This window comes from Cebus imitator, unplaced genomic scaffold (genome assembly GCF_001604975.1).
Source record: "Cebus imitator isolate Cc_AM_T3 unplaced genomic scaffold, Cebus_imitator-1.0 Scaffold278, whole genome shotgun sequence".
NCBI lineage: Eukaryota > Metazoa > Chordata > Mammalia > Primates > Cebidae > Cebus > Cebus imitator.
In genome coordinates, this window is record NW_016107593.1 from 2966840 (window position 1) to 2988804 (window position 21965).

A 21965-nucleotide genomic window follows, 5' to 3' on the forward strand; every position below is an offset into this window, starting at 1 on the left:
ATGAGGACACAAAGGAATAAGAATGATACAATGTACTCGGGGGTCTTGGGGATAAGGGCGAGAGATAAAAGACTACGCAGATAGTGTACAGTATATGCTACTTAGATGATGGGTGTACACCAAAATCTTACAAATTACCACTAGAGAACATACATAACTGAACACCACCTCTACGCTAGTAACTCACGGAAAAATAAATAAATAAATAAATTTTAAAACATGATGGGCCTCTCTCAGTACAACTGGCATAAGTGCCGCAAGACTGGAGCTAGAGAAAGCCTTACCACAAGAAGTGAAAGTATGAGCTGGGGTGCCCATCTGGCTGCCAATACCAATACTGGCCCCTGCTACATCAACACAGTCCATTTGCAGGAAAGAAACAAGTAATATCATGCCCTGAGGCCAGACATGGGAGATTTCTCCTGGGCTCAAAGTGTTGTGCTTGCCAAACAATGACCATCGATGTTGTCTACAATGCATCCAGTAATGAGCTGGTCTGTACGAAAACCCTGGTGAAGAACTGCATCGTGCTCATCAACAGCACATCGTACCACAGTGGTACAAATTCCACTATGCACTGCTCTTGGACCACAAGAAGAGGGCCAAACTGACTGCTGAGAAGGAAGAGATTTTAAACAAAAAGCAATCTAAAAAAATTTACAAGAAATATGATGAAAAAAAAGAATACCAAAATCAGCACTCTCCTGAAGGAGCAGTTCCAGCAAGGAAGGCTTCTTCCATGCCTCACATTAAGGCTGGGACAGTGTGGCAGAGCAGATAACTACGTGCTAGAGGGCAAAGAGCTGGAGTTCTATCTTAGGAAAATCAAGGCCCAGAAAAGCAAACAAATCCTCATCCTTTCTGTCTTTGCCCATGTAATAAAAGCATTTAGACTGGGCGCAGTGGCTCATGCCAGTAACTCCAGCACTTTGGGAGGCCGAGGCGGGTGGATCACGAGATCAGGAGTTTGAGACCAGCCTGGCCAATATAGTGAAACCCTATCTCTACTAAAAATACAAAAATTAGCTGGGTGTGGTGGCACGCACCTATAGTCCCAGGTACTTGGGAGGCTGAGGCAGAAGACTCACTTGAACCCAGGAAGCAGAGGTTACAGTGAGCCAAGATCATGCCACTACACTCCAGCCTGGGCAACAGAGTGAGACTCTGTCTCAAAAAAAAAAAAAGTGTTTATTGTTTTGTAAAAAAAAAATAATGAAAATCTGGGTTATGGAATAAATTTCATGCCAACATATAAGGGCAAGTGAAAACCGTGGGTGAGTTTGCCTATAAGAAGGAGTATAGTCCACACTGAGTAGGTTGGGTATTGAATGTGGAAGAAAGAAACAGAAATAGCTGTGAACAAAAGGGACAATGCCTTTCTAGGAGCATTTTTCACCATTTCCCTAAAGGTTGGCAGAGTTTTTCTTTTTGATTTTTTTTTCTTCAAGAAAATACCAGAGCACTAAGAAACACTGGAGAGCATATGATAAGATGCTGCTCAGATCCAAGTGGAGATACAAATTACTCCAACTGGGAGAAGGTAAATGAACATTCCAATAAAAAAAAAGAGAGAGAGAGAGAGAGACAAGGTCCTAAGTCAAAATAGTCAACAGTATAGGGCAGAGAGGATGATGCTACTGGGAAGAGTCATGTTCTTGCATGGTGGCTATAAGGATGAATGCTGAAACAATACTCAAGTGTCACTCAAGTGTCACTCAAACCTAGAAGTAATCTACATTGATTAAAGTTTCCCATTGGTTCTATTTCTCTTGCAAACTTGTGGTGCATACTTGCACGTGAGGCACTGCCCATTTACCTGTGAGAAAAACGAGGCTCCTCCAAGATTTTCCAGCTAGACTCAACACACTGTGTTGGAAAAAGACTTGACTAATCATCTAGTTCATCTCTTAATCTCCTAGGGAGAAAGCAACAACTGCTGCTCCAAAGGCAAGTGCAGTACCAGTCAAAGTCTGGGAAAACAGCTGCCAAGTGTTGCCTGGTGGATAAAGCACTGAACTAATGACCCAGAGACGTCCCAAGTAGTCACCATATACCTGTCGTTGACTGAGTGAACTTGAACAAGCTGCTGACATTCACTGGCCTTAGATTCCAAATCTATACACAAGACAGTTACCTAGTTTTGATAATTACTGGGGTTCTTTCTGGATCCAAAGTTTCATTACTTGAGTTATTTCTTACTTGGTTACATGCTTTGGGTCTTTTTAAATTTTATTATTATACTTTAAGTTCTGGGGTACATGTGCAGATTGTACAGGTTACATAAGTATACATGTGCCATGGTGGTTTGCTCCATTCATCACCCCATCATCTATATTAGGTATTTCTCCTAATGCTAACCCTCCCCTATATCCCCACCCGCTGCTATCCCTCCCTTAGTCCCTCGCCCCCTGACAGACCCCAATGTGTGATGTTCCCCTCCCTGTGTCCATGTGTTCTCATTGTTCAATTCCCACTTATGAGTGAGGACATGTGGTGTTTGGTTTTCTGTTCTTATGTTAGGTTGCTGAGAATGATGGTTTCCAGCTTCAACCGTGTGCCTGCAAAGGACATGAACTCATCCATTTTTATGACTGCATAGTATTCCATGGTGTACATGTGCCACATTTTCTTAATCCAGTCTATCATTAATGGGTATTTGGGTTGGTTCCAAGTCTTTGCTATGGTGAACAATGCCACAATAAACATGTGTGCATGTGTCTTTACAATGGAATGATTTGGGTATATACCCAGTAATGGGGTTGCTGGGTCAAATGGGCTTTTAATATCTCCACTCTAAAGATGATTGAAACAAAAGAAATTGAAGTTCCCACCAAATATTTTTATATATTATTCCAAAATAGCTTTGGGGTGTAGGTGGGAAATGTTTATGATAACTAAGCTAACACAGCTGGGCAGAACAAAAATGTAGGGAGTAGCAATCCATATATATTTTACGATGAGAACAATCAACAGAGCTTTGCATTATCTGAGTGACACACAGGGGAAGCTGGTTTTCAGCTTAACCTATTTGAAGTATTCCTATTTGTAAATTATGAAAGTTCCATTATGTCCACTTAACCATAATGTTGCAGGTATGAAGCACTCTGGTGAATATTATTATTATTATTAATTGAATCACAGTATGAATTAATAGTTCTCTGTGAATCAGAATTCAATAAAATTAAACATCAGACTAAGTATAATAGAAACACTATGAGAATGTAGAGGAAGATTAGGATTCTGATAAACAGCCTTCAAGATGGAATAAGTAAAATTAATTCAGCAATAAATATTTTTGAGTGTTTATTGTCTCATGCAATGAAGAACTGCCCAGCCCCAAATGCCAATGGCACCTTTGTTTGGAAACACTGCATTTCTACGTTTCCTTTGTTTGTTTCTCCCTNACATCTTTGTGCTAGAGGTTATAGGATTTCAATTTTCTAATTTGAACTTGAAAGGAAATTTTATTATATTTGGGGTTTTTTAATTGGGACCATTCTCGTGCCTACTAGGGAAGTTAAATGTTAATCCCTTATCAGGAAGTACCATAACCATCTCTTTAGATTATTCTTTGATAATATATTAGGCATATGAGGTTTCTGCTTCAAAAGGAGTTATTTTTATAATTTTTCTATAAACAAAACCAAACAAAAGCAGGTACTTCAAATGTTTCCTTGGACACCTTTGCCTTAAACAGTTTTGTTCATGCATCCCTTTGAGTCTGCCTCATTCTTTGGGGCTGCACTGACATTTGCTTTTCACAAAGCAAGAAAGCCTTTACAGTCTTGCTTTGCTGCTCCCTATCAAAGGCATGCTGGGTGGTGCCCATGAAAGTCACAACTGCAGCCAAGTAACATACGGATGCCACCTACCAGGCTGTGGACACCAACAGGGAAGGCTACTTAGCAACTGCCTGAACTTTCTAAAATGGCCTAAAATTGCTCCCCTGCTTGGTCTTGCTGGTGACATCCAGGCAGAAGGTAGTGTCCATCTTTCCCCATGGGACAAGCTGCCTGAGGACTTTGGTCCCTGGGAAGTCCACTGTCCCAAGCTGGCCCCATTCAGCCCAGCCCAGCTGCTCACTGAGGCGCCCCCAGCTTCACCAGCCTCCACCACACAAAGGCTGTGCCTCCTTCCCACAGGGAGACAGTTTATTGTTTTAAGTAGTTGAGGGTAGGCAGGAGGGTCTCTGAAGAGCAGTACGCAATTCTAAATGGCTCTTTTTAATATCTCTCAGTTTGAATCCCTAGCACATACCTGAACAAATACCAGCATAACTGCTATCATTAGTAGGAAGAACTAAAGTCTTTTCTTCAAAGAGACACCGTGTATTCCCTAAGAAAACTCTGAACAAAGAAAGTCTCATGGTCTTTAGACTCCTGTTTCTTGGCATTTAATAGATTACAGGCATACTTTCGGGAAACTAAATGTTAACAACCCTTTCTTAGAGATCACTCTAATAAATGCTGTAGAAGGGGCATCAGACTTGTATTTAAAAGCCTGAGGCCTGATTCTCATCCCTTCTTCTTGCCAAGTGTGTAAATCAGGAAGGTTCATTTCACCCCTCTGGATCTTGGTTGGCTCAACTATAAAATGAGGATAGAGTAGTTGTAAAAGTTACGTAAGATAATGCCAGAAACACAGTAAGACTTGATAGATATTCCAAGAATAAAAATCCTATCGTGGGCCAAGCACAGTGGCTCACACCTGTAATCCCAGCACTTTGGCAGACTGAGGCAGGAGAAACACTTGAGGTCAGGAGTTAGAGAACAGCCTGACCAATATGGTGAATTCCATCTTTACTAAAAATACAAAAATTAGCTGGGCATGGTGGCAGGCACCTGTAATTCCAGCTACTTGGAAAGCTGAGGCAGGAGAATTCCTTGGACCCAGGAGGCAGAGGTTTCAATGAGCTGAGATTGTACCACTGCACTCCAGCCTGGGCAACAGAAGTAGACTCTGTCTTAAAAAAATAAAAAGGAAAGGAAAGAAAGTCCCATCATAAATGTGAAACATTTCCTGACCTGCCTGGCAACCAGGGAGCTGCCTCATCGTGATCTCATGCCAGTCTTCATGTGTTTCTCTTCCTTCACTGCATGGGGATCAGTTTGATTCTTTGTTGTTATTGTTTATTTCCCATAGCACCAGTGCAATCCTTGCACCCAGCAGGCATTCAATAAATACTAATTGATTGATTGATTAAACTTAAATTTTAACACCATCTCGGCACCTTTGAGAATCAGAGAACCCCTTATGCAAAAACTAAAGCCATTTACCCAACAAGTTTTCAGAGAGCTTTGTTTCTGTAAAAAAAGCATTGGCCCTGGAAAGAAAAATACTTAGATTCAAAACAGTTTTGGTTTTGTCACATACTGGGTGAACTTGGGCAAGTTACTCAAATGGAGGCAATACAACCCATCCTATATGACTGTTGTAAGAATCAAATAAGACACAAAGTGTCTAGTACATTGTTAGTGTTAAGAATGGTGAGGTTCTATTAAAAGATAGTATGAATAAACTGGTAAGAACAGATACTACACTTGATCTTAGCCAAAAGGCCGAGAAGCGATTGATAGCATGAATAAATACAATACAGGAAGTTTCTTCTAATCATTCATTGGTAGATCATTTTTAATTAAACTAAGACATGTTACTGATATACTCAGATTCATGTTGCCCCCATCCCCCCCAATTTAAACAAGGCTGTGCTATGTAATTTGCCCAGCAGCTTTAGAGTTTGGGTTATAGAATACCCCAAAAATGTTGGTACATATAAGCAACAAATCCTTAAAAGTACTTATAACTCTCAAATATTAGATTGAAAGCAGGTAGTTAGACTTCACAGGATAAGGATAACTGGTTACGTGAGCTGACAAGAAGACTAACAGGCTGTCAGCAAATACTTCCCTTCCAGAGATGGTTTTAGGAACCTACATAATAATGTGGGAACCAAATAAATGTTGGCAAAGCTTTTTTTTTTTTTTTTTTTTTTTTTTTTTTGAGACAGGGTCTCACTGTGTCACCCAGGCTGGAGTTCAGTAGTTGATCTCGGCTCACTGAAACCTCTACCTCCCAGGTTCAAGCAATCCTCCTGCCTCAGCCTCCCAAGTAGCTGAGATTACAAGCACACATCATCATACCCACCTAATTTTTGCATTTCTAGTAGAGATAGCGTTTCACCATGTTGGCCAGGCAAGCCTTGAATTCCTGATCTCAAGTGATCCACCCGCCTTTGGCCTCCCAAAGTGCTGGGATTACAGATGTGAGTCACCGCTCCCAGCCAGCAAAGCATTTTTAACACTGGCCAATTGCAAAGAACAGAATATTTGAGATGGGGAAAAAATGGAACATTTACTGGGCACTTGCTCTCTACTGATCATTGTACTAGATACATAAAACTGTTTTCCTATTTGATTTCTTACATTACAGAAGAACTTAGAGCCAGAGAGTTAAGACTTAACTGGTATCACAGTGAGAGTTAATATTAAGGCCAGGATTAGAACCCAGAGACTAGTAAAAGCATCTTAAACTCTCATTATTTTCCAACAATCTCTGACTCATTAGGCAGTAAAAGCCCTGCAATTCCTGCTCTACCAGTGTAGAAAGAAGTTCACCACCACCACCACTTCTCAGCATGGTTCAAGAATTCTCAAGAAGTCACAACCACTGCTTGCAGCCCCCTCCACCTCCATGCTCTACTAAAAGATGCTACACAGCACATGATGCAGCTTAAACATAGAAGGGCAATGAAAAAGCCCTATAAGGAACAAAAAAAATAATTGATTGCCTTCATTTTATACTGAAATTGAAGCCCAGCAAAGCTAAATAATTTGTCCAAAGGCAGAAAACAAGACGACAGGAGAAATATGATCCTAATCCAGGGACCATATTCCAGTGTCTATTGGACAAGAGATCAAATATTCTTTTTTCTTACCTTTTATCTTCTGGACACTGTAAATCTGTGGCTCCTGAACCTGAGCAAGCATCAAAATCATCTGAAGAGTTTGTTAAAGGATAGATGCATGGGTCCCTCCCACAGTTTCTGATCTGATAAGTCCAGGTTGGAGGCTAAGATTTCCTTTCTGACATTTCCAACAATGCCGATGCTGCTGGTCCAGAGACTACGTTTTGAAAATCACTTTTATAGAATTGATGCTTGTTTTCATGTTTTAACTTTTAACTTTAGAGCCAAAGTTTCTTCTTTCAACCTGTTAACAAGGCAACTCTAAGTTCTAATCAAGCTTCATGGGGATTGCAAATGTAAAAAGAAATATCCCTGCAGTAGTATCATTCTTGCAGGAAAACTTTTGGACATAATCTGTACAAATCATGACAGGACCTTGGAGGCAATGTGGTCTTTAACTTTGTCTATTCCAGATTTTTTCAGAGACGCCACCTGCAATCTGTTACAGCAGTGTTCACAATCTTTTCCATGAAAGGACATAGGTAGCAAAGGATAATATTTATACCACACAGTAATGAAATTAGAGGCTCCTAATGGCCAGAAGTAGCCTGCCAGGTTCTCTGGACATTCCAGGCCCTATAGAAATCTTGCCATCCCCATGGCTAGGGGGATAAATGCTTTTTCCAATATGAACTGATTCGTGGCACTTCAGTATGCTAAACATAAAATGCCCCCAATATTAGTCTTTTTCTTTTTATTAAAGATAGCAATGGGATCACAATTATCAAAAGTAATTAAAATAGAAACATCTTAAGCAAGGAGAAAAAAATCACCTGAAAACGTGAACATTGTGGCTAAATAGTAACTAAGGAGACTAGAACTCAAATTATTTTCCAGTTGTTAGATTCTATGCCTGCATCTTATTTTCTTTTTTGTTGTATGAGGATAATTTTATTTGACTCATTCTTTGTATCATAAAACCCCCTTTAGCTGATTCACTGAGTCTAAGAAAACATTTATGTTAGATGTATCATTACTGGGTATATCACTAAGAATAATTCTGCCAACAAAAAAAAAATATGGCCCATGCTTTCCTATTACCTAGAAGTAGAACTTTAAGCTTACAGATGGAGCTCTTTTAAATTCAGTTGGACTTAGTTTCTATATGTCACTCATAGTACACCCATAAAAAAAGAAAAATATGCTAACATCGTCACTTCCTATTCTGCATATGACACTGATCACTTCATGACTCCTCCATGATACCTGTCCTTTTCTACACTATACCATGCCTCAATTCATCATTAATAGCGATGCAAATGTTTTTAAACTGATAAACTAACATCTCTAGAATTTTCTTTCCATCCTCCAATACCCATTCTGCAAGTTTTAATGTCCACGCTCAAAAATGACCACTATATTCCAGTACCACTGGCCTATGATGATTACAAGACGTATACTCAGTTCACAAATGTGAAAGCCTTTGTTAAATACCTCTTAGAGTGAATAAAACATGGAAATTCTATTTAATATTACTAAGAGCTCATGGAGAAGCAATGGCCCTGAGTTTCAAAATGACCACATATTCTTTTTATGAAAGTGTGCCCTCCTTAATATAACAAAGCCTGCTCATGAGATTTAAATCTCCTTTTCTTGGAGTTTTCTTTTGAAGGAAATCATATTCTGAAATCCTGAGCCTCAATTCTCAACTACTGTCTCTGGAGTAGACACGGCTGCAGATGATTCTAGTCTAGGATGTGCACAGGGCTTAGCAAATCATATTCCTTTTGTGAGTAAGGTCTTGCTGTATCACCCAGGCTGGAGTGCAGTGGCATGATCATGGATCGCTGCAGGCTCCACCTCCCAGACCCTCCCAAGTAACTGGAGCTACAAGCACACACCACCATGCCTCCGTATTTTTTTTTTTTTTTTTTTNTTTTTTTTTGTAGAGACAGGGTCTCGCTATGTTGCCCAGGCTGGTCTTGAACTCTAGTGCTCAAGTGATTCTCCCATCTTGGCCTCCCAAACTGCTGAGATTATAGGTGTAATCCACTACGCTTGGCCCCAGATTGTTCTTTATGTGCCATGCAATATTTACATGTCAAACTCTTTGCCAGCACTACAAACTGAGCATTATCCTAGATTGTCATAAAACCACTGCATTATCCTAGATTGTCACATCCCAACCACTGCATTCCAACAGGACTCCTGGATAGGAGTCACACTGAAAGTGCCTGCGAAGGCAGTCTTTTCTGGGTGGAGTAGAACTCCAGACTGCTAAGATATTTTCCATTCGAATCAGTTCAACAAGTGCTTTGTCTAAACTCCTTTGATATGCCCAGCACTCTTTTTTAAGTTAAATTTTTTTTAATTTTCAAAAAGTGTATACATTTATAGTATACAGCATAACCTTTTCATATATGTCTACATTGAGGAGTGACTAAATCAAGCTAATTAACATATTTATTACTTCACACACTTTTTGTAATGAGAACATTTTAAATCTACTCTTAGCAATTTTCAGGAATACAATACTATTAACTATAATCATGTTTTATAACAGACATCCTAAACTTAATCCTCGTCCATAACTAAATGTTGCATCCTCTGACTCTCATATGATCCAACAACTTGACTTCTGGGTACACATCCAAAAGGAATGCAATCAGTATGTCAAAGAGATATCTGCACTTTCGTGTTCATTGTAGCATTATTTCCAAGAGCCAAGATCTGGAAACAACAAAAGTGCCCATCAGTGAATAGATGGATAAAGGAAATGTGGTGTATACATACAATACTAATCAACCTTTTAAAAAATGAAATCTAGTCATTTGTGACAATATGGATAAACCTTGAGGATACTATGCTAAGTGAAAGAAGTCAGACATAGAAAGACAAATACTACATGATCTCATATGTGAAACTCAGCACTTTTTTAAGTCTGGGTTGTTTAGGGGTGAGGGTTACAGATTATTATGGCAAAGACAGTCAGCCCTCTCCTCAAATGGCTGATGTTTTGTCTAAGGCAACAAGGCTTGGCCACGTTAAATAATGAAGGGAAAGCTGAAGAAACAGGTAAATCTCAAATATTTAATTTAAGTTGAGAAGTACTGCAGATGCCAAGCAGAAAATATTGGGAGTAGTTGTGGGTTGTAGTATTGGCTGAAGTTATCAGATGTTTTATGGTGAACATGGATATAAGTTTGTTCCTGAAGGATGCAAGGAATTCAGTAACACAGAAGGACAGTTCCAACTAAACATGAACGAATCTGCAGAGATGGGTACAGTGAACAGACATGTGAATATGGAGTTAGGTGGGCTACATGCAGGTGATTAAGCCCACACATGTCACCAAAGCAGCAGCACAAGCACGGAGGAGTAAAAATTTAATGTGGACTTTCCGCCACAATCAGAAGAATATTTATTGTCTCAGCCAGAGGACTTGGGAGTCTTGGAGTAAAAGTCTGAAAGAGTATCTTAGGAATATAATTGTCCTTAGGTAGCTTTTGTGGCAGGCCAGGTCTCACTAATGCAGGCCTCCATAACAAGTGTTTCAGCTCTGACTGAGTGGTTAAGTTAAATATTAGAAGCTGAAAGAGCCACTGCCTTTATGCAAAGCCTGGAATGTAACAAAAGCCCACCAAGAGTTTCACCTAGGCATTTCCTGGGCCTTAAAGCATGACAAAATAACGAAGGAATTCTTAGCAGGACCCATTTAGGATAAAACAAGTTTTACTGGGGGTCTGAAGAAACTCCCCAGGCCTCTGCAAATAAGTTTATTGGGGGTCTGAAGATAATCACAAAACCTCCGTGATTTAGCAGGAGACAAAATAAGGGTAATCATCCCAGCGCCTGGACTCATTTAGATTAAATAAACTTACTGAGGCTCCAGGAGAAGGTCTTTAGGACTCAGACCTTAGTTATAGATTAAAAGAAGTTAATCACTAATGTCTTTAGATGAATACACACTTATATTCATCACCTTAGAAGGTCTGTAAGCTCTGGAAGACTTTGTAATTTTTGAGTTGGTCTGGTGATATTTTCCATGCCTTCTCCCTGTAACATGGAGAAATTAAAAAAAAAAAAAAATCTCTTCCTCCCCAGTTCATCTGCATCTCGTTATTGGACCACAAGAAATAGCAGCCCAACCCTCAGTTTGGTCTGGGAACACTTTTTCCATCTTCCAAGTGTATGTGAGACACAGATAACACTAGATCAAGTAATAAAACACTTGAACAACTATGTTTTATATAACCAGATGCAGTTACTTTTAATTGTATATACCCAAATACACTCCACTTTGAATATACTCCTCTTATCTATACCCATAGGTGGCTATCTTAGCGGCATTCACAGTCCAGGTATATTGTCCACATAAACCTATTTTAGCCCCTTAACAAAGGACGTAAGATTAGAAGTTACTCTCCAGACAAACAAAACCTGAATATCTTGATGTCAGGTATCTCTTATTACAATATAAAGTCATATTTATATTAAATATCCCCAATGATAGCCTTAGCCTAATTGTTCTCAACTAGGAGGAATTATACCACACAGGGTATATTTGTGGATGTATGGAGGTATTTTGTTTGTCACAACTGGGTTGGGGGTTGCTACCAGAATATCATATGTATAGAAGCCAAGGATACTTTTAAACATCTTATGATGCACAGGACAATCCTACACATACACACATACACACACACACACACACACACACACACACACACACACACACACAATTCTCTGGCCCAAAATGTCAGTGGTGCCAAGGTTGAGAAACCCTGCTTAATTCTTACCAGTTCACATGATGTTAAAACACACACACATACACTTAAAAAATACAACCTCATTCTCTTTCCCTAAGCTAAGAACTCTCCAATAAGTTTTCTCAAATGGTTTTGCCAGCTGAGTGCTTTTAAGTTCTGGACCAAATATAGCTTTAGAAATAAGAGTAAATTATTTTGCATAAAAGTCTAGGGATCAATATATCCAGGGTTGCTTAACTCAAAAAATCAGTGGTGTTGGGTTTTCAGATACTTTTCTAGTTGTTTTATGTATGTGTCTCTCTGATCACTATGGTAAGCTGAAAAACTTTCCCGCAAAAGTTATTCATGTCCTAATCTCTAGAACTTGTAACTATTACCTTATATGACAAAAAAGATACTTTGCAGATATTATTGGATTAAGGAGCTTGGGATGGTGCAATTATCCTGGATTATTATAATGGGTAGACCCTAGATGGAATCTCACATATCCCTATATGGAGATGGCAAAGGGAAATTTAATAACACACAGAGGAGGAGATGAGAAGACAGAGCAGGAGAGATTTAAAGATGTTAGCCTTAAATATTGGGGTGATAGGGTCATAAGCCCAGGAATGCTGACAGCCACCAGAGATGGAAGAGAAAAAGACTCTCCCCCAGAGCATCCAGAGGAAGCAAGTTCTTGTTGACACCTTGATTTTGGCCCAATGATACTAATTTTGGATTTCTAATCTCTGTAATTGAGAGAGAGTAAGTTTCTGTTGTTTTAGAACTCCAAGTTTGTGGTAACTTGTTAATGGCAGTCACAAAACGGCTGCCACAAATTCAGGTGTCACTTTCCCATACAGCTGGTTCTGGAAGAAGAGAGAGAACCTCTTCTCATGCATCAATAACCTTCTTCCTTAAATAAATAAAACAAAAGAGGAAAATCTTTCCCAGCAGCCTCTAGTAAGTTTTTCCATAGGTTAGGTCTCAATGGCCAGAATAATATCACATGCCTACAGCTAAAAGAGTCACAAGAAATGGAAAATTAACAAAATCATGATTAGCTTAAATCAATCATGGTGCTTCCTCTGGGGCCCAAGGGAGGCCAATCTTTCCTGAGTGCATTGTTCTGTGGTTAAAACAAGACTTTGTAGACATGGAAGAATGGCCTGAGAGCTGTTAGGTAGGTACCCGACAGTGCTGGTTTTCTTCACCCTGCCCATGTGGCCATGTCTGCTGTGCTGGTGCTAGGACTGTGCGCCGTAGTGAGCGGTCCTCAGAGAGGCTCTCCACCACCGCCACTGAATGGGACTCTGCAAGATGCTGCTGCACTGCCCTTAGCTCCTTCATCCCAATCCCGGAAATTCCTTTTCCCTTCATGCAATGGATAAGGGTCCTTATATTAGACTTCATAGTCAAGAAATAAAATTTTCCTCATTATGGGGAAGCTGTGATTTGAGATGAGGGTGATTTATCACTGGAAAAGAGGTGAGTGGGAAATCAGATCAATACGTTCTTTGGATTCGCTTTTACTTATATCTGTTTTCTACAGACCTGAATTTTCAGTGAAATTATTTTAGTAGCTGCATAGTCCAATCTATGCCAGACCGACTTGGATTATTTCCAAAGTTTCTTGTGCCAGCAGTTAAAGATTGCATCTCTCTCCCTCCTTTAAGCCTCTTCATCATTCTTCTTCAAGTTCTTTCACACGGCAGTAATACAGCATTGATAAAAGCCTAATGTAGAATGCTCCTATTTCTCTGCTTTGATCCTGGACGGGGGGCAGCCAGGTCTAGCTTAGCAGCTGGCCCAGTGTAGCTCTCCTCCCCCGACACTGTCTTCCTCCTGCTGCACTATAAGGGCATTAGGCCTGGAGGGCAGGAGCAAAAGGCAGTATCCAAAGGTAACATGCTTAAATTGCATAAGTAAACTGTATTTATAAGGTTACCATGACTTGGCCACTGCGAAGTGATAACAGGAGAAAACACAAGGTGATGGATTACAGGTAAGAGAAAATGGCCCTGTCAATATCTGTACCATAACCATTTATTAATGTCCATCATAATAGTACAGGACCTTGATATGTATTTAGATAGCTTATAAATAGACCTTCCATGCTTACAAATCTCTTTCCAGCATTACTATGATAATTAATGCCTCTTGACAGATTTATCATTTTCTTATTCAATGAACATATTCCCAGCCCCTCCTATGTCCAAGGTACATGGCAGGCACTGACTAGGATATAGACAGTCTCAAAGCACAGCCTGGAGAACACTCTAGGAGTTCGCAAACCACAGCAGTCCTTCTGCAGTTTTTTGACTCCTGTCAGATGCATAATTCCATATAGACTGTCTGCATATCCCCAAGGAGATTCTGTCAGGGATAATTTCAGTAATTTGTTTTTAAAAAAACAATAGAAATACTAAATTTTTAAAAATGTTTTTCCAAGCTTCACCCTCCTCAACCCTGCTGTGATTCTGATAAACACTCTGGGTGAGCTGGGCAGAATCTGTAGTCCAAAGGAGTCCATCAAAGCTATGGTTCAATGAAATCATTTTTCTCAGGTTGCCATGCTCATTGGCCTCCACAGGATGGAGACTCCAGCAGGGCACTCGCTCCACGTGGTTATGAAGAACACATTGTGCTCCTGTAGAACTGTACACAACACCCCCTGCATTGTGCTTATTGCCAAACATGGGGCTTTCTAATCACTGTGTGTTCAGACAGCAATCCAGGAAGTCCAAACCCAGCCAAACAAATGCACAACTGCTCAGCAGAAGCAGCTTTAACAGGTGCTGTCAGTAAGGTCTCGGGGAACCTTCTATTGCTCCCATCCTGGGAAAGCATGTGTTACAGCAGAAAGAGAACAAGCTCTGGTGACAGACCCGAGCTCACATCCTGGATCTGTCAGTTACTGGCTGGGTTTTCTCAGATAAGTTAATGTCTGAGCTTCACTTTCATCTTTCCATTTCTTTATAAAATGGAAATTATCATCTTCATCATATCTATAGTTCAACCTACTGTTCAAAGGCCATTGGCAGTTCTGTTACTGTTAATCTCAAGTAGAAAGTCTGAAAGATCATTGAAGACAGATTATGGACAGGAGTCTTCTTTGCTGGAGCCACTTCCCCAGTGGTTAACATTGTCTTTTTCCCCCTTCTCTAGATGCAATCTAGAACCCAGGAACCTAGTAGCACGTGGGACATTCCCTTTGCATTTAGCTACTTGGTTATCAAAGGGAATACAAATTTTAGACAATAATTTCCTTCCTCCTTCCCATATCATCAAGGATAGTTTAGCACGTAACAGAATGTGTAACCTTATATTTGTCTAACCCCACAGAGTCTACAAGACCCTTTTAAATATAACCCTGGTTCTCAAATGTTTGCAGCCTTCAGGAGCAGCTGGAGATCTTATTAGAGCACAGATTGCTGGCCTCACCCCAGAGTTTCTGATTCAGCAGGTCTGGGATGGGGCCTGATAACTTGCATTTTTAACTCATTCCAAGGAGATGCTGATGTGCTAGCCTGGGGTGCATCGGCCCAAGATTGTATTAAGGAAGCAGGCAAGTACCTATCAGCAATTGCAGGTGCCATGAATAACACTGCTCCCCATATATTTCTTCCATCATTTGTGTTCTTTGGCTGAAGTTACTTTTTTGGGATTTAAACAGCAAGAGTCTTACTAAAGTAAAACTATGTTATCTGTGACAAATAGCTCCAGTAGACATAATGGTCATTGTCGTTTTATCTCAGAGTTTTTTTCATTTAGATTTGCTTTGAAATCAGCAAATGTTTTCTTATAGAGTCAGAGAGTAATCTTTTCAGGTCTATGGGATGTGCAGTCTCTGTTGCAACTGCTCTACTCCGCCTTTGTAGAACAAGATAACCACAGACAGGGGCAAAGGAATGGATTTGCTGATCTAGAGCCTGTTCAAGTTAGACCTGAGGGTCCAGAGACCTGAGGGATTCTGATGAAAAAATTCACTCACAGAGAGTGTTGTCAATTACGGTCACTATGTGCCAGAGGCCAGATTCACCCTGGAGTCCTCCAAAGGCTTCAGTTCTGTCACCATCCTATGTCTGTCACATAGGCTAGGGATGGAGGCATACATTGTAACACTTAACACAATGTTCTAGCTTCATTTTACATTTCCATTTTTCACTCTGTTATTCAACCTGAAGAGAATTATAATATTACTAATATAATCTAAACTACTATTTATTGAGTGTGCCATAGAATTTCAGTTTTCTTTCATGTTAATATTTGCCCACTGAGTATTTAATAGAAATGAGAAATTACTTTTCTCCATTCTTGATTACAGAAAGTTCAGAATAGTGCTGTGAAAAATTCAGAAAGGCATTTGTGTTGTCAAAATGCTCTCTCTCTGCCAAAATATTCAGAAGGATATTAACCCCAAACCAAAAATGAATTCTTGACACCATCATGTTTGGATTCTTAGAATGGAAGAATATACATTTAAGCCATAAGGCACTCTAAATGGGGTTTGGGGGGGCGAGTCTCTCAGGTAGAAATTTGAAGACCTGGAGAAGGAGTCTGAGGAAAAGACATATTCTCTCTTGTTTGCTTTCTCATTCTTTCATATCTTAGAGGGACCCTCATTTTAGAGAAGCCTAACTCTGTTATGCACCTTTCTTCACATGTTTAGAGTGAATTACCTAGTTCTCAGCACAACTGAAATTAATAATGACCTCAATCCCCTCAACTATATTCTGCCTCTAAAGAAGATTATGTTGACATAAATTAAATTTATATACATACATGCACATGACAAGTTGACAGTTTATATATTATCTATATAAACTATAATTTATTTATAGGCACAAATAGGAGAATACGGTATGATATCCAAGTGTGTTACATAGATTTACAAATTATAAATAATTGTAGAATCATTTGAAAAAAAAAAACAGGTTGAGTAGGGAAAATATAAGATTTATAGTAATATTTTATATCATATTCTCATCTTTCCCCAAATTATTGTGTAATTGCAAGTCACTCACCACTGTTTGGAATAGCAATAATATTAATGAAATGGCATTTCCACCCCACACCAGATACATAGGAAGGCCACTGAAATTTAGTGATGAGGAAAAAATACAAGATTTTTAAACTTATCATAAGGTAAATATATAAAATATCCTGCGATGGTTTGATACCAAAAGATGGGGATTGGAGGAAGAATAATCTAAATGTTTCCCCATTTGCCAAGGTTCAAAAAATGTGAAAAATTAAGAAAAATTTTCAAAGAAAATCAATTTTAGAGGAGTTCTGTATCACAAGTTGGAGGCATATAGGAAAATCCCCATATAAGCAATCAAATTCCAAAATATTAGACTAGAGATTAATCTGTGACTGTGTCACACTAAAAAAAATTATTGCCAGGGAAGAAAGGAATAGCCTAAAAGATGCCTTACTGCACTTTTATGTCCATTCTTTCATTTGTCTTACTTTGTTTTGTTCAGAAAAACAAATACATAAGTCAAATGGAGAGAAAACCTTGATAGCAATTCCTAGAAAAAGTGATACTGAAATTTTTGTTCACCCCTGACTTTAGATGAACTACACATTTTTTCCCTTGAGGCAAATACCCTTTTATATGGAATCAGTGGAAGTATAGTCTCATGACCCCAGCAATGTCTGTCCTAATCCTCTTTCCCATACACATACCCCATCCCACAAAACCCGCCTCCTAGGTTTCCCCAGGAGTCAGACTATATCTAGATTATTCTTAGCACAGTTTGGATGTTTGTCCCCTCCAAATTTCATGTTGAAATGTGACTCACAATATCAGAGGTGGAGTCTGCTGGAAAGTGATTGGATCTTAGGGAAGGATCTCTATCGAATGGTTTAGCACCCTCCCCCCAGTAATGAGTTCATTCTCTCTTATTAGCTCACATAAGATCTGATGTTTAAAAGACTGTGGGACCTCCCCCATCCCTCTTTAGCTCACTTTCTCTGAGGTTCCTGTACCTGTTTGCCTTCTACCATGACTGTAAGCTTCCTGCAGCCTCACCAGGAACAGAAGCTGGCACCATGTTTCCTATACAGCCTACAGAACTATGGCCCAATGGAACCTCTTTTCTGTATAAATTACCAGCCTCTGGTATTTCTTGGTAGTGATGCAAAAATTGACTAATATAATTCTGTTAGAGTAAATGTATATTTTAATAATATGCATTAATAATTAGAAAAAATCTACAGGATGAACCTAGGGGTCCAAATCTGGAGCCATGTTCTATGAGGAATGACTAAAATACTGAGTGAAAATCATCTTGGTGGGGTTGGGGGGCGGGGAAGAAATCACATAGTAGAATATGATGGATCTTTCAGTATCCGAAAAGCCACATTATAGACAGAGCTGTCAATTTGCTCTGATGGTATAGAGAGAGTTGAATAAGGGTTGATTTGATGTGAATTTGGATGGAGAAATTTGTTTAGTAAATAATGAATAACTAGAGTTACCTTATAGACTATTTCATAATGTAGTAAACATCATTTCATCTGAAATACTCGAAGAAAAACTAGATAATCACCAGTCATTGATGTTGTAGAAAAGATCAAAATGTTGTAGTTCAGCTTTGCTTCTTATCTTTGAATCCTCTCCATAAACACTCTGCTCTGTGGTCACTCAGCTTATGACAGTACATGTCCACGGGTAGAAAAGGCAGCAATCCTTTGGGAAGATAATGGAGCTAGACTTGTATTTCTTACAATGTAGTTGCAGGCTGTCTGTATCAGATTACATAGCTTGCTTATCAAAACATTCTACCCTCCAGCACCAGAACATCTGGATGGCCCCAGGAACCTGCATCTTTAATAAACTCCTCAGATGACTCTGATGCACATTAGAGTTTGAGGCCCATTAAACTAGATAAATATGAAGTCTTTCTGATGCTAAGACACAATAATAAAGAACAGTGGGATAGATTCTGAATTTCCCCATAAGAATTAGTTCAGTGCTATTAAGATATTTTAAGTGAACAAACATTTGCAAGCTTTGAAGTCACAGTAACCCAATATTTGAGGAAGAATTTTCTTATTTCTATAAGAGTCCATAGATCTTTCTCTAATACCAACTTCCATGATATGGTTTCCATGGACTGTGACAAACTAGGACACTCTAACCTTATATGAACACATTCCCAACTCCATTTCAAACAGTAGACACCAAGCATCACCACTATGGCAAATGCTGATTTGTTTTCTCAGATCTTGAAACAGTAGTTTAGAACCAGAAGATATCAAACTTGACTCTTGTCTAGACCTTTGTGGAAGCACCTGGCTACCTATACTGGCAGGATCAGGCCCAGCCTGATTGAGTCATGGGGTCTTTTCATATAAGTTTTGCAGAATTCAAGCCTGACATCCCCTTCATTCTTACCTCCCTCTTTCTTCAGTCATAAATCTTACAGGGAGTGACTTAACAGACATTAGAAATCACAGTCACACTCCAGGAATGCTGAAATATTTTTGCACAATCATATGTGGAACCATAGAGTCTTTAGATGCTGAGGACTCTAAGTCAAGTTTGTAAGTATTTACAGAGTACCCACTTTACACATGGCATTGTCATTTCAGAGTTAAAAAATTAGTTGAATCAACCAGTAGAAAAAGAAATGAAGTTCCTTAATATTCACTCCTAGAATTCTCATCATTGGTAAACCTTCTTATCCATCAGCAAAGAGTAATTTCTATACCTTAAAAACTTCCTTACCTATAGCTGTTCCTTCACAGAAAAAAATAGATATCTAATATTTGGATGTCCCAAAAGAATAGTTCCCATCTTCTTGGATATGGTCTCTTCTTTTATTAACTATGGGCTTCAAACATGTGGGTATCACCCTGATTCACTCTGATTTACTGACAGTGTCAAGGAGTGACTACTGACTGGGTTTCTCACCCTAGGTGGGTCAACCTATGATATAGCTGAAGCACGTTTGAATTTGGAAGGAGAAATTGGCTTTCAATCTCTCTGTGGAGGCAGGGGTGAAAAATAAAGGGCATCCAAGCTGCTGGTGGCCACGTTTCCAACTCTGTGGAAGATAGTAGTCTGTGTCAATGCAACCAATATAAATAGACAGAAGAAAGATGAGCAGGTGGTATCCAGGCTGTGTATCCAGTCACACAGAGGACTGACTGTTTGTCAAGGCATATGTTTGTCCTTCCAACAATATAATTAGGTACAGGAAAATTCAACAGGTTCCTTTCTGTATCTAGCTAATTTGAACTGGTTTCTCTTTCCTGCCACCAGAAAAAAAAAATTGTGCTAAACAACAGGAAACATAAACATATCTGGTAATTGAAGTCCTATTGTACACAACCCATAATTCTCCCAACTTTCCATGCATTTGGTTGCACTTTTTTGAGAGTTGATGGAGAACCCCTGTAACAACCTAGATCCTACCTAATGTAAAATCAGAAACTAAGTCTTGTAGCTAAGAGAATATTCTTGGTGGAAATCATTAGAACTTAAAAAATGTTTTTTATTTGCTTTTAAATGTAGATAAGAATGAAGGATTTGGGAGAAATACTTTGAAAATAAGAAGGGGCTAAAGACTAACACTCCAGTCAATGTTTTCTGTTATATCACACAAATGTATATTCAAAGCCCTGTGATATAGTGGAATGTTAGAAAATCCCAATTCCCTCCTAGTCTCTGTGCCCAAGTTAAAATCCATATCCTATTAAGATGTTTTTCTTACCAGGGGAAGAATATCATTAATGTTAACAAAAATAATGCCTAAGGAAATTTCCAACCAAAATGGAATACAGTATTTGTATCTGTCCATAAACAAAAAAACAGGGTGTATATTTGTACATAGAAGGGTTGATAAGACAGGTTGGCTAAGAAGAAGCAGGGACAGGAAAGATAAGAGAGACAGAGGAGAAAGTAAGGAAATTAATGGCTAGAAAGTACTTTATAGCTACCTGATGTTTATTGACAACCTGGAGGCTTATTTAATGCAAGACTTTTCTGATCAGGATTTAAATAAGGACCAAACTAAATTAGCAGAAGAAAAATTGCAGATGGCTTGAAGGAGTATGGCAATGGAATGGAACATAGACCTAAAGCTAACATTTGCAAATAGATGAGGAGAGTCGATCCCAAGAAAAAATAAAAAACAGGCAGATTCAAGTCTCTTTCTTGTAGTCACCCATCTATCTCTTTGTCAGTATTGAACACCTGTTATGCTTCAGAGCCAGGGCTAAAGGCTGCGGATAATACAAACATGAATAAGACAGACCCTGCCTGTAATAATGACCTTCTAGAACAAAAAAGAAGATGTCAACAAAAATAACTCAATACTCAAGGCAGTGTGAGTATCATGAGTGATTTAACCTTTTCTTAGGATTCAGAGCAGAGAGAAACCACTTTCTGCTAAGAAGCTTCATGGCAAAGGTAGCATAGGAATAGGAACTTACATGATACATTCACTTTCAACGCCACTCATCCAAAAATAAGGAAGCCCAGAGCATCAAATAAAAGCCCTCATACATTCTCGATGGCTCCTGATATTCAGTAAATGCTATAATTGACCTTTTTCCCTTTCATTTCTAGCAGTGAGGCCACAGAGGTTCCCAGGGTTTTCCTGATTTCTTTCCCACTCTAGTTTCTTCTGAAGATGTAGTTATTGTAAAACATGCTTTTAAAAAATGCTTTGATGGAAAGGAAGAAGAGCTCAGCTCAGAGAGGAGAAATCCCTTCTGCATTTAGTGTATATACATCAAAGAGGCTCAGATGCTAGACCTAGAATGAATTTCTTGAATAGTTCTCCCAGGTGTCACATTTACATGAAAACACCATCCAGATGGCATGTTGGCCCTAAAGAGACTTGAGACCACAAGCAGAGCTCCTTGTGTTCTTCAGAACTGTCAGAGTCGGAGCTGGATGACAAGAAGGCATCACAAACCTCCAGGGGCCCTAACCTCCCACTCCTTCATGCCTGCCTCCTCTGGGGAGAGGCTGAAACAGCTAAATGCAGAATGAAGTCTTAGAGCTCCCAGAAAAGTGATAAATGTGTGTTTTAAATAATAGAGAATTTCCTAAAACTAGACAAAATGTTTATAGAAAAACGAGTTTTTAAGCTTAGGCTAAAGAAGATGGAAGGCAGTTCTTTTCATTCCCCAATACTGTCTCTCCACTATCACAAGAACTTTGTAGTAGCAGTAAAGAGATAATTGCTATGGAAGAATATGTGTGCTTATTGTCTTTAAAAAAATAAAACAAGGACAACAAAGAAAGCATAAACACAAAGCAAAAAGGATCAAACTGGCATCTTTCT

At 39.1% G+C, this 21965-nt stretch overlaps 1 non-coding gene and 1 pseudogene across 1 annotated transcript; one reads left to right on the forward strand and one right to left on the reverse strand.

Moving 5' to 3' along the window:
* The first annotated feature begins 222 nt into the window (after window positions 1-222).
* Window positions 223-2015, forward strand: LOC108284416 (annotated as a pseudogene).
* Window positions 2016-5372: 3357 nt separating this feature from the next.
* Window positions 5373-5570, reverse strand: LOC119467307. The gene has a single exon (XR_005195842.1). It is a non-coding gene; the product is annotated as a U2 spliceosomal RNA (small nuclear RNA).
* Window positions 5571-21965: the final 16395 nt, after the last annotated feature.